We start from the raw sequence: 14,265 nt of genomic DNA, 5'->3' as shown, positions 1-14,265 counted from the left end.
CTGAAATCTTGTGAAAATGGAAAATTTTAAATGTGCCAGATTTTACTAACAAACAGATTAAACATCAGGTCTTTGTCACATCAGATAGATTTGCAGTTAAATAAAAGCAGAAATGTCAAGATAGGAAGATAATTAACAAAATACATCTTAAGAACAGTGCTCTGTTCCCTTGTAAATGTCAAACAGAGGTTGGGTGCATGCAGCTTCTGACCTACCTGTTTTCTGTTGCCTCAAGGGCCTTTCAGCTCACTGTAGCAGCTTGTCATAAATTGATACATGGTGTCACTGGCAGAATTTTGACATGCATTTCACCTGGCAGCTGAGTTGTAGCTGTGCTCTATTTCAACCCTTGATGAAACATTCTGGCTTCCTTTTTTTTCCTTCCTTCCTTTCTTTTTCTTTTTCTTTCTTTTTTTTTTGATTCCAACACTTCAAGAGGACGATTTTGTGATTGAACAAAAGGACTTAATTTCCTGAAATATTTCTAGAGACCAGTCCATATTGTTTGTTTTTGCTTTCTAAAGCCACCAATAAAAACAAAACTTCTTTTCAGTGACATTAAATTCTTTCCCCCTTTGCATCTCATGGCAACATTTTTATTTTCCAGGATAAATGAAAATAAAAACAGAGACATCCGATTTCTGGCTTCAAAAATATATTTAGGCATCCTTTAGTTACAATTGCACATTTGGTTTTATAGTATCTCTCATTACTTTAGAGTGATGGCTTTGTCACATAAGTTGTTTTACATTGTAAAATCCAGTTCATGTGCTTTGATGGAAACCATGGACTGCTTAATTTGGTTTATTTTTATTAAAGGAGAATACATAGGTCATAAAATTCAGAGAAAAAAATCCATTAGTCATTCTGACAAATAAGTGACTTAATATGTAGTGTAGAAAAAGCTTGATTAAAGCCTTGTTTAGCCTGCTGATGAAGTATGCACATTCTCCTTTTGGGAATTCATGTTTCATTGTTTCTTCTTGAATTAGTAATTTCCATAAATCTGGTTTTAAATTATAAATCCCTTTTTAAGAAATGCTCACCATTTTGTTTTAGGAATAAACCATTATATTAATCTTCTTTTCATGAAAATTTGAGCAGATGTGCTAATCTTCTATGTATATTGTTGAAATGTTTAAACACTTACGTAGAAATAGAACCTGTTCCATGGTTTTACTCCAATTCCTTTATTTCTTAAGACTATATAAGTACATCCTGCAGCTTGTAGATCAGACAGCTAGAAAGATGCCCAGTCAATTGCATTCTTCATATTATCAGTAGTAAAACTGAATTAGATGCTGCATGCCCTTGTGAGAAAAAGGGGGAATAAAAAAAAAAAGGTTAAAAATAGGGCTGCTTCTAATAATCTTTCAGTTAAGTTATTCAGGAATGTTTTATATGGTACGTTTGATTAAAATTATGCAATATGTGTGAATCAAAATGGATCTCTACAATTGATTCCTATTGAGGATATATACAATCAGTGAGAATATTTTCACTATTTCCTAATAAAATCTTTCCCTCTTTTTCATCGTATTAAAATTAAATGTATTGGATGGATTACATATTTGGCAAATATTAAATGTGGAATTAAAAGCCAAGAGTTGAAGTAAAAATTACTGGGCAAAAAGACAGTATCTACAAATGCAGCTAGAAAATAGGATTTTTACAGGTCTTATGAGCAACTAGCTTACACGTACTATGTGTCCTCTTGCTTTCATATGACTAATTTAAGTGACCCTCAGTTGCTTCATGGGGAATATATTTGTTTAATTTGCACATGGCTTTGAATTTCCTTGCTTTGAATATAAAATACTATGCAAATTAATTTTTATAAGTACATTTCTATTGGGTGAAGTATGTAGATTATTTAAATAGTTTTTGCAACTACCTTTTGTGTTACCCTAAAAACAACATTTTTTCCCCATGAATAAGTCAGCGATTAGTCACATAACTCAACCTTGAAAAAGCAGTAAGTATACCAGAAAATGCAGACTATGATCCTTCAAGGAGTACTTGAATATATTCACAACATATGTAACTCAATATTTGGAAATGGTGTTGAGAAGAATCTTCTGACTGCATTAAGGATTTTTAGCAGTACTGTTATAGCTTAAGCTGCACTGTTTTTACGTTGTATGAACAAAACAGTTCTAAATATTCCACAATGCATCCTTAGAAAATAACATTTTTCAACAATTGTACTTTTTTAATGAAAAATGTTAGTATTGTCAAGCAAGAAATCCAAGATAAAAGCTCTCAATTTAAGTTGAATCTGACATCTTTTTTTCCTTCAGATATGTTTGTTAAACACTGCTTTTGCTGAATATCATAATAAGGAACATATCTTACCTCCACTAGGGATTTGATCAGTTCTCGATGCAGATGAAGCAGTTCCAGTTTTGAGGGATTCATTTTGTTCACTTGTTAGCAGAGTACAGGGGAAAGAGGGTCATAAGCATCTCTTCAAAAAATGACCTTAATGAAAATTTGTGCCTGTGTTGTGCCATTGTTTCAGCATACTGCTAATGTATACAACGTGTAGTGCTGCTTTAGAGGCTGCTGCAGTCTCCCACTCGTCCTATTGTAGAATCAATAAGCATCTGAAAATACATAATGAAAGTAATTTAACATACTGAAGGCTTCTTGTCTCCAGAGACAACATTTAGATTCAGCCTTTCTAAAAAAGAACAGCAATACTTCTCTGAGGAAAGCTTACTATGGATAGCTTTTGCAGAATGACAGCCTACCTTGTCACTTCTCTTCACTGCAGAGAGATGCAGTGCATTCACTAATTTTGATTGGTCAGTGATGTTTGGCTTAAACTGTGCTTCATATATATGGGAGCGACTTTTTTTCCCTGTTGTATATAAGGATTCTTTTGTAAAAAGGCTAAATTTACAAATGAATTGTGCATAATTCTGGAATATATTAGGCATATATGTTTTATTTTTACCATTTTTCTTTACTTTTGTTGATTGTACGATGCGTACCACATGACAAAACACTGGTGGAAAATTAGATGAAATGTATACTACTTTAAAAGCCTCTAGCAATTTATGTTGGAGTATGTCCTGTTATATATCCTGTCTCTGAGGTTCTTTGTTCTAAGACTACCTCGATACAAAACTGCTGCATCTTTTTTGTGAACTATACTCAACCAGTATGTTTATATGCAGGTCAGCATTTAGATCTTTATATCTGAATAAATGGTATTCAGGATAAGTAGAGACCACGTAAATATAATGATGATCTGAATTAGAATGCTCATAAAATGTTCATATTGTTTATTATGAAGGGGTAAAAATCTAATTTAGTTCATAATCTAAAGAGTGATTTTTCCAGATCCCATTACCATATTCAGTACATGCACAGTTATACAGTTTGACAACATAAATTAAATTTAAGGAAATAGTAACCTGTTTAAAAATGTTTGACTAATGTTTTTCTAAATGTACCATATGTTTTGTCAGTGATATTTTGTTTCTTGCATTCCATACTCTTTCTACCTCTGTTCCTGAGCCCTTGACCTTCTGGGATTTTGTTTTATGTAGTCTTCACTTTTTAAATATTTAGATTTATAATTTATTTTGCTGTTCTATTCTGTTGGTATAGACAATGTTGCTAATGTCCATACAATGAGGAGGAGAATAACCTAGTTTCTTGTCTTCATAAATTAGGACTAATGCTAAAATTAATTTAGAATGTAAATTAAAGCTATGCAACCCAAAATAATAATCAGTGGATATTGTCTTGTGATAACAGAAATAAGTTAGGCATTTTTTACTCTAAAATGATGTATTGCTATTAATGTTCCACATCAAAATGTTTTTGAATTACTCTGAATGTCTATAGATGTAATTCTTGAAAAAGTTGAAAAATTAGGAAATGTTAAAATACAGCTATTGCATATCAGTTTTATCTGTTTAGCAATTTTAATTGTATTTATTTTTGTAAAATTGCCGTACCATTGTTGTGTACATATATAAAAATACAATTATGTAATTCAGATGTTTGCATTTAATTTTGTTTCAGATTAGCATCAGTGGTATTTATTTATTTTGATATAACGTAGGCTGATGATGCAATTTTCTAATTTACAAGTGGTCACATCTGTGGCTCTTTTTAGGTAACTTGAACTCTTCCACTTTTTCCTCTGGACGAGATCATTCAGAAAATACTAAGGTGGACAAAGATTACAGTGCAATCCAGAGATTCTGCACAGCATTTTCTGTGACTTTGCCCCAGCACCTTCTGACTTCCCTGGGCCTTGTTGACCATGAGAATCTGATCACAAATTCCGGCAGAATTATTCTTGAACAGTTGCGTATGACAGAACAGATTCTTGGAGCAGGTGAATTACATACCAAATACGTGCAAGAGATGTATTTGCTCCACTTACAGAAGAGTTCAGGGTGTGCTGGGGACCTGTTGTTGAGTTCAATAGATGAATTCCCATAGATATTCCAATTTCAGCTCTCTTCCAAGAGAGGCTGGATAAAGATGTAAGATGTTGAGGGGATGGAGGAGTTTTAGCTGTAGGAATAGAGGAAGAAAAAAAATGGATTTTAGTTGTTATGGGGACAGAAATATCAGGATTTTGGATGTGTGAGGCAAGGGAGGAGGAGGAGTCAAACACGATCTCTAGGTTATGGGCCTGAGTGACAGAGGGTGGTGGTGGGGTGATAAAGAGATTGCACTACAGTACTTGAAAAAATACTATTTCTTTTGTTTTTTACAGTGCAAATATTTGTAATCAGAAATAAATATAAAGTAAGAGCTATACACTTTGTATTCTGTGTTATAACTAAACTCAATATATTTTAAAATGTAGAAAACATCAAAAACTATTTAAATAGTATTGTATTATTTAACAGTGCAATTAATCACAATTCATTTTTTTAATCATTTGACAGCTCTAACTTAAATTTGCTGTAGAGAGATCTCAGAGGAGAAGTGGTACTGTATGGAAAGAGGACAGACCGGTGTGCGTGGATGGAGAGATTTACAAGCTATAAATTTAGAAATTGTAGTTGAAATAGTGCAAGTGAATGACACCACCCCCGAAAAAGTGTAGAGCAGAAAAAGGAGGGGGCCAAAGAAAAAAACTCCCTGTGGGGAATAAGAGCATCCCAATTTACTTTCTCTGCTAGTCATTACTATAGATCGGAGTTGGCAGCCTTTTATAAGTGCTGTGCCGAGTCTTCATTTATTCACTCTAATTTAAGGTTCCGCGTGCCAGTAATGCATTTAAATGTTTTTAGAAGGTCTCTTTCTACAAGTCTATAATATATTACTAAACTATTGTTATATATAAAGTAAATAAGGTTTTTAAAATGTTTAAGAAGCTTCATTTAAAATTAAATTAAAATGCAGAGCCCCCCAACCAGTGGCCAGGACCCGGGCAGTGTGAGTGCCACTGAAAATCAGCTCGCGTGCCATAGGATACCTACCCCTGTTATAGATGGAGATGGCAGTGCTGGATATAGATAAGGTTGCCTAATGTTTTCCATTATAAGAACCTGATTTCAGTTTCTTATAGCTTTGCCAGTAGATGAATTGGGCTAAATTTCCTATTCTGGATGTCTACCATAGGCATAATTTTTTTTGGAAAATTTTTCAGCTAAAAGGGCTCAGCCTTTTGTAGGAATGAGATTAGAGAAAAATAAATTGATTTGTGATCTTAAAAAAAAAAAAAAATCTTTAAACTGTTTCATGAAGTTCTAATACCTTCCTACTGGGGAAAAAGGGCTTGACATTTGGCACTGTGTGGAGAGGAGAGAGTGGCTGTGCTGGTGTCCGGGTGCTATTTTTGTTCTCTGCATGAAAATTCATCTAAATTGGGCAAAGTTATGAGAAAAAAAAATCTTTACATGTGGTCAGTAAATGATTTTCAATGTTAATAGCTAAATTCTCTGAAGATGCCATTTGCACTGATCATGCTCCATCGTGGGGTGCAGAGACTTTTTTCCTGCAGTTGTTTCTCCTGACTGCTGGAGGTGGCTGTGATACTGGCACTAGAATTGAGAACCGAAAGACTGTTTCTCCTGTGCTCTGTTACAGTCCTCGCTCCCTCTTGTCCTGGGTCCCAGGTAGTATGGAGGAGGAGCTGGATTTAACCTGACTTGTGTATGAAGGGAAGGAGAAGTGAGGAGGAGGGTTGTATTGCAGAGGCTAGGGAGGAGTGAAGGGGTGAGGATGGGGTCGGGGGAGACATAAGTCAACGGGAAGGAAGAGGTTGGATGGTATGTAGGAGAAGGGGCAGGAGTCAGGTATGTGGGGGTGCAATGTGCAAAGTGAAAGGAGGGCCAGGAGCTAGGATGGAGTGGAGAGGAATTAGAGGTATGAGGAGAGAGAAACAGGGGGCAAAGGAGCAAAACCTGGAATTGAATCCAAGAGTCTTGAGTCTCTACATTCGTCTTCTGTAAATAAATAACTGTGAAAACCAGCGGCAAAATGTATGCCTCCATCCCTCTTAGTTTGTTGGTTCATAGAGAGGATGACAGTCTACTGCTTCTACCAGTTACTCCATTATCTCAAGTGGTAGTGTGTCTGAGCTGTGGATCTAGTGGTCCAAACTCTGCTGATGACCCAAGCTGTTTCCACAAGAGAGAATTTCTGGGTCTGGGTTTCTCTCTCTTTTTTTTAAATTAGAAAACTACATTTTAAAAAATGCATTCAAAAAGCATTAGTGTTGTAAAATCAAGCATTCATAATCCTAGGCTTGATAAGCTTGTTAATTGTCTGCCTATCTGACCATGGCAAAATATTGTCAGATAGTGCAAGAAGAATGCCCTGATGTAGGCGGCAGCCCACCTCTTTGATTGGATCATGGTGCCATTCTTTCAGTTTTTTTTTAGAACATCATTTTACTTTTTTCTAAATTAAAATAACTCAGTTAAGTAACTTGGCTTTTGTAATTAAGCGTAAGTATCTGTCTAAGGTTAAGCCTGTTGAAAACAATAAAGTCTTACTTTTTTTTGTTACTGTTCTGATAAATTAGTGCTTTAAAGTATCTAGCCATTTTTATTGATTTTGACAGTATTTGACTGGCCAGTTGATCTGGGGCAGTGGAACCAAGGAGCGGGCAGGGGGGGCTAGTGCCACCACAATGTATATATTATGGGAGCTGATCTATTTTCATCTCAACAATATATCCTCTGTACTTGGGGAGGGTGTGAGATAAGGCAGTCTTCCTTCTCTGGCTCTGCCCCCTCAGAGCTGGGGAAGCAGTGACTGAGCAGAGCTGTGTCATTTTGGGCACTGGGGGCAGAAGGAGGTTGTTTCCTCTCAAGGGCAGGAGCTGCTGCCAATTGTGTAAAAGCAGCAACTTGGGCTGTAACTGTCCTGGCCATTCCACTTTCTCAGCCTACTGTATGTCTCCAAGGTTAAGGGAACACCCTACCCAGAGCCCTGGGCACTGCCTGAGCTTCCTCTGCACCCTGGGCCCCTTGCTGCATAGCCCAGGTCACAAACGATAGCCCCTGCCCCCCTCCCTCCTTTCAAAGTGAGTTTCCATTGCCTTATAATTAACCAATTATTTTTGGACTGTCTCCTGTCTGTCAAATAGACACCTTCAGAAACTTCTCCATTTTATGAAAGTAGTTACGTGCCTCTAATCACTTTCATTGTGTAAAACTGAGGTTTTTTACTACTTAGGACTTCCATATTCCACTCTGGAAGAGACTACCATTCAGAAATGGGTAAATCCCTATACACATAAATGATGGTTTTTGCTATATAAATGCAAGTGATTATTGGGATGTATTTTTATGATTTTTACAGATTTAATAGAAAATGTTAAATTGACAGTGTCACAGGGTGTCTGGCCCTTTAAGAGGGAGCTGGGGCTAGTACTCCGGTACTGATCACCTGACTGATTAAAAGAGAGGCACCTGGGTTTCATAAGGGTCTTGAGAGCCTCCTAAGAGAGGAAAAATGGCCAGGGTCAGGAGCAGTGGGGGAGTGCTGCTGGAGCCAGCCCATGACCAGTTGGCTGAGCTGGGACTGAGCTAGTGAGAGACAAAGTCTGGTATGCCTTCAGAAAGGAGCAGCCTGAAAGTTTAGAGATTACAGACGCAGAATAGGGAGCCAGGGTAGCCGTGTGACTCTAAAAGGGGATGAGTGAAGCAGGAAGAGAGTGAGATTTGGTGTTTAACTGGAGACAGGGTTGGGGGTAATAGGAGCCTATATAAGAAAAAGACTCAAAAATCAGGACTGTCCTTATAAAATCGAGACATCTGGTTACCCTACTCAGAAAGGAGAAGCTGTGCCTGGTGGGAGACTGGAGAGAAATACTGTGTTTTGAAACTGGAAAACAGCCAGACCCAGGATATGTGCACCCAGCAAGAGGCAGGGTAGAGAAAGATTATCTTTAAGTTGTTGTATGTTAATAAGCTAGTCCCAAAGAAGGGGTGCTATGGTATGACTCAGGCCTTGGTTGTGTATTGAGGAACTCTGGGGAGATGGGAAACTGGGGCAGGAGCTGCAGAAATGCCTGAGAATAGTAGTGGGTGCTGTGACATGGGCTTGTGTGCTCACAACAAACTGTTTCTTTTAAAAACACAAAATGGCCATGAAATGTGGTATTTTATTTTTTCCATTGTTATTTTTTAACTTTGAGCACTTTGGCTAGTATTGAGAGCTTTCTATTCTCTCGTCAAGGACTCTACAGTACTGACTTGACAACTCTACTTTAATTACTGTGAATTCTAATTATTGTGAAAGCATTTGGAGCTCTGGATGGTTGCATGTAACTGTTATAAATCTAGATAAAAATATAGCTGCTGTTGCTCAACCTCAGCTTCCAGATGTGTGCGTGTGTGTGGGGATTGCTCCCTTTTAATACTGTATGTCCTTTAGGAAGACAGTATTCTGTAGCCTTTCCAGTTTAGCTGTACTGCTGAATGATAGGTTTCAGAGTAGTAGCCATGTTAGTCTGTATCAGCAAAAACAATGAGGAGTCCTTGTGGAACCTTAGAGACTAACAAATAGTTAGCTTCTTCGAAATGGCTTATGCTGAGAGACAACTGTATGTAAAAGGAATTAAATTCTCTTTTACTAAAGCTAATATATTTGATCTATATGTGGAAGGAATGGGAAGAAAGGAGCTTTTGCCCTTATGGTTACTATTTTAGAACTTGATGTGGATGGACTAGAAATAGTCTCCATTAAAGACACATTTTATGTGAAATAGCGTTCAAGCTATCTTGTAAAAATGTTAACCCTTTTGTTTGCTGTAGACACGTAATGTGTAATACGTTTATTGTCGGAAACTTGTTTGGTTGGCAATGTGAAAAAAATGCCAGCAGCCTAACTGTATTAAAATGGTTGTAGACTCCCTGAACATAATCCCTTTTCTTCCATAATCAAAGTATTACTATAATTAGAAATATATCTTGACTACAATAGGATACTGTAACAGGGTGTTTCCTGGTGGTCTTTAAGTATATCTATGGCTAAGAACTCGATGGGTTTAGGGACTAGCAATTTTTTTCAGAATAAAATTTATATACTTAAGAAATATGATGACAATAAGGCTGGGCTGTTGTAAGCTCCTTAGTATAGTTAATACAAATCTAGAGTCCAGTTTTAATGATCTTGAAAATTTAAAGTAAAGCAGCTGTTACAGTATATTTGGTGGGAGGAATAAAAGTTGATGTTGTTATAGAAGTCAGATAAATGTTATATTTCAGGTCCAGAATAATCACATTTTTCATTTGTGTGGAATATAGAATAATTTACTCGAGAAATATAGATCTGGGAGGGACTTTGAGAGGTCATTTAGTCCAGCCCCCAGCACTGATGCAGGACCAAGAATACCTAGACCATTCCTGACAGGTATTTGTCTAACCAGTTCTTAAAAACCTCTGATGATAGACATTCTACACTCTTCCTTGATAAGCTATTCCAGTACTTATTTTCTAACTGTAAGGATAGTTATTTTCTAATTTCTAATGTAAATCTCCTTTGGTGAAGATTAAGCCCATTATTACTTGTCCTACCTTCAGTCGACATGGAGCACAATTGATCCCATTCTCTTTATAACAGCCCTTAACATATTTGAAGACTAATATCAGGTCCCCCCTCAGTTGTCTTTTCTCAAGACTAAACATGCCTAGTTTTTTAACCTTTCCACAGAGGTCGGGTTTTCTAAAAATTTTTCCATTATTGTTGTCCTCTGGACTCTCTCTAATTAGCCCACATCTTTCCCTAAAGTGTGGCTCCCAAAACTGGCCAGAGTGCTCAAGCTGTGAGGCCTCCAGTGCCAAGTAGAATGGGACAATGTCTTACAAATGACACTCCTGTTATTACACCCTAGAATATTAGCCTTTTTCGCAGCTGCATCGCACTGTTGACTCATACTCATACCCCTAGATTCTTTTCAGCAATACTACTGCCTACCCAGTTAGTCTCTACAGTAACTCCTCACTTAAAGTCGTCCCGCTTAATGTTGTTTCGTTGTTACGTTGCTGATCAATTAGGGAACATGCTCATTTAAAGTTGTGCAATGCTCCACTCTTATGTTGTTTGGCTGCCTGCTTTCTCCACAGCTGGCAGCCTTCCTATGCCTGCACCCCCAGGGCCTCCTGCCCACTGTCAGACCCTGTGGATCAGCGCCTTCCCCCTCCTCCCTACGCTTCCTGCCCTCGGCGATCAGCTGGCTTGCAGCATTTTGGAGGCAGGAGGGAGGGGGGAGGAGCAAGGACTCGGTGCACAGGGCCCCCTTCCCTCTCCTGCCTCCTGAATGCCGCAAGCCAGCTGATTGCCCCGGGTGGGGGAGGGAGGAGCGGGGACTCAGCATGCCTTCCCCCTTCCACCTCACCTCCTGCCAGCAGCAATCAGCTGGCTTGCTGCGTTTTGGAGGGAGAGAGGAGGAGCGAGGACTCAGCGCGCAGTCTCCCCCTCTCTCCCCTGCCTCCAGAATGTGGCAAGCCAGCTGATTACCCCGGGCAGGAGGGAGGAGTGAGGACTTGGTGTGCCTCCCTCCTCTCTCCCCTGCCTCCCGAACATAGCAATCAGCTGGCTTGCAGCGGTTAGAAGGGAGGGGAAGGAGCCAGGACGCAGCATGCAATGTAAAGGGGGAGGAGGTGGGGGGGAAGAAGAGGCAAGTCAAGGCTGGGGGCTTGGGGGAAGGGGCGGAGTGGGCGGGCTGAGGGTTGAGCCTAGGGTGACCAGACAGCAAGTATGAAAAATCGGGATGGGGATGGGGGATAATAGGAGCCTATATAAGAAAAAGACCCAAAAATCGGGACTGTCCCTATAAAATTGGGACATCTGGTCACCCTAGTTGAGCCCCCTGCCTGATGCTTGCAGAGCAGGGGAAGCTGCCCTGGAACCTAATCCCACCATTCACATTAATTCTTATGGGGAAATTGGATTCGCTTAACATCGTTTCTGTTAAAGTCGCATTTTTCAGGAACATAACTACAAGGTTAAGTGAGGAGTTAATGTATTTGTATCTTTTGTTTTCCTTCTTAAGTTTAGTAGTTGGTGCTTGTCATTATTGAATTACATCTTTTTGATTTCAGACAAATTCTCCAATTTGTCAAGGTCATTTTGAACACTAATCCTGTCCTCCAAAGTTCTTGCAACCCCTCCCAGCTTTGTGTCAGATGGAGATTTTATAAGCATACTCTCAACTCCTTTAGCCAAGTCACGAATGAAAATATTGAATAATATCAGACCCAGTACCAACCACTGCGGGCCCCCACCAGATACGCCCTCTCAGTTTGACAGTGAACCATTGATAATTGTTTGAATATGGTCTTTCAACCAGTTCTACAGCTACCGTATCCACTTTATAGTAACTTCATCTAAATCACGTTTCCCTAGTTTGCTCATAAGAATGGCATGTGGTACTGTCAAAAGCCTTACTAAAATCAGGATATATCATATCTATCACTCTCCCCTTCCATCCTCTCAGAGCTTACAAATTGATTGTTTAATAATCTGTTCCAGTATCTCTCCAGGTATTGACATTAGGCTCACTGGTCTATAATTTCCCAAGCCCTCTTTTTTTCCCCCTTTTTAAAAGAAAGGTATAGTTCTCTGACCCATTACTATTCTTCCTTTCTTTCCTTCACATTGGGAATACTATACTCTAGATTCAGAAATTTTGTCCTTGCCTATCTGGAACATTAAGAGATGGTATGGATTTACTCTCTGAATTAAGTAATCTGTCTACTTGTTTGGCCTCCACCATAATATCTGAGCACCCACAAAGGGTACGTCTACAGTCCGAAATTATTTCAAAATTATTCTATTTGAATTTTCAGAAGCAATTTTATACATTGTCTTGTGTGTCCCCACTACAACGCGTGAATTCGGTGGAATGCGTCCACAGTACCGAGGCTAGCATCGAATGTTGGAGCGGTGCACTGTGGGTAGCTATCCCACAGTTCCTGCAGTCCCTGCTGCCTGTTGGAATTCTGGGTTAAGCTCCCAATGCATGATGGAGCAAAAACATTCTTGCAGGTGTTTCTGGGTGTGTGTCATCAGTCACTCCTCCCTCCGTGAAAGCTATGGCAGACAATCGTTTCGCGCCTTTTTGGCGTGCCACTGCTTTCAGCACATAGTGCAGTACAGTACACCGCTTCTCTCCTGGTACTGTGAATCCACCTCTCATTTCCTCTTGTCTTTTCTATGTAATCTCTATAAGTATCTACTCTTTCTCTTCCTCATCGACCGCTGCCGCTGCCAACTCTGCTCGGCCATCGTGAACTGAGCAGCGCACCTTCCACCGCCAACTCTGCTTTCCCGCTCTTGCTGCGCTACCAAGCTTCTCCATGTTGTCTGTCCTGGGCTCCTGCCTCTGTGAAAGCTACAGAAGACAACCATTTCCCACCTTGTTTCAACTATTGTGAACGAAACAGCACCTATTCTGCTGCCACTCTGCTCTCCTACTTTTGCACTCCTTTTCCAGGATTACCTGTGCAGGCACCATAGTGCGGCAAGCATGGAACCTGCTCAGATCTCCGCTGCAGTTTTGACCATTGTAAATATCTCGCGCATTATCCAGCAGTATGTGCAGTACCTGCAAAACCAGGAAAGGCAGCGACGACAGCGCAATTACTATACTGATGAGGACATGAACACAGACATTCCTAGAAGCACGGCATGTGGCGACTGGGAGATCATGGTGGCATTGGGCCTGATTCATGCCATGGAACGCCAATTCTGGGCCCAGGAAACAAGCACAGACTGGTGGGACCGCATAGTGTTGCAGGTCTGGGATGATTCCCAGTGGCTGCGAAACTTTTGTATGGGTAGGGCCACTTTCATGGAACTTTGTGACTTGCTGTCCCCTGCCCTGAAGTGCAAAGATACCAAAATGAGAGTAGCTCTCACAGTTGAGAAGCGAGTGGCCATAGCACTGTGGAAGCTTGCAAAGTCCAACAGCTACCGATCAGTTGGGAATCAGTTTGGAGTGGGCAAATCTGCTGTGGGGGCTGCTGTGCTGCAAGTTGCCAACGCAGTCATTGACCAGCTGCTATCAAGGATAGTGACTTTGGGAAATGTGCAGACCATTGTGGATGGCTTTAATGCGCTGGGGTTCCCTAACTGCAGCGAGGCAATAGATAGAACGCATATCCCTGTCTTGGCCCAGGAACACCAAGGCGGCCAGTACGTAAACTGTAAGGGGTACTTTTCAATGGTGCTGCAGCACTGGTGGCTCACATCAACCGACATTCACCGACATCAACATGGGATGGCCGGGAAAGGTACGTGACGCTTGCATTGTCAAGAACTCTGGTCTGTTTGAACAGCTGCAGAAAGGGACTTACTTCCCAGACCAGAAAATTACTGTTGGGGATGTTGAAATGTCTATAGTTATCCTCGGGGACCCAGCCTACCCTTTAAAGCTGTGGCTCATGAAGCTATATGCAGGCACTCTGGACAGTAGTAAGGAGCAGTTGGGTAGGTTTGCCATGTAAACTGATGGGTTTGCCATATAAAAGGAGGGCCTGCGGGTTCTTTGGGATGATCACTTCACATCTCATTTCCCCCTCTCTTCCCACACCCACTGCCTGGCTCCGATGCGGCTCTGAGCAGGAATGAGCCCTTTAAACTACGAACAGCCCAGCGTAAACAGCCCAGCACGGCTGGGTTTCCTTCCACTCCCCATTGTGTGGCTCCGATCAGGCTCTCACTCACCAGAAGTGCTTTCTCCAGGGTCATGGTCCAGGAGGCTGCCTTGGGAGTGAGGGGAGGCTATTGTCTCCAGCATTAAGAATAGTTCCTGGCTAAGGGGGAGAACTT

At 40.3% G+C, this 14,265-nt stretch overlaps 1 protein-coding gene and 1 non-coding gene across 2 annotated transcripts in view; one reads left to right on the top strand and one right to left on the bottom strand.

The window, feature by feature from the left end:
• Positions 1-14,265, top strand: part of COG5 (component of oligomeric golgi complex 5) — a 380,013-nt gene that overhangs the window by 58,891 nt on the left and 306,857 nt on the right.
• Positions 394-2,600, bottom strand: LOC116832804 (uncharacterized). The gene is made up of 2 exons (XR_012655713.1): positions 2,356-2,600; positions 394-1,310 (listed from the first exon to the last, which is right to left on the bottom strand). It is a non-coding gene; the product is annotated as an uncharacterized LOC116832804 (transcript).

The sequence above is a fragment of the Chelonoidis abingdonii genome, chromosome 1 (genome assembly GCF_003597395.2).
Source record: "Chelonoidis abingdonii isolate Lonesome George chromosome 1, CheloAbing_2.0, whole genome shotgun sequence".
Classification (NCBI taxonomy): Eukaryota; Metazoa; Chordata; order Testudines; family Testudinidae; genus Chelonoidis; species Chelonoidis abingdonii.
Note: the sequence above shows the minus strand (reverse complement) of the source record. Positions and strands in the feature narration are given on the sequence as shown.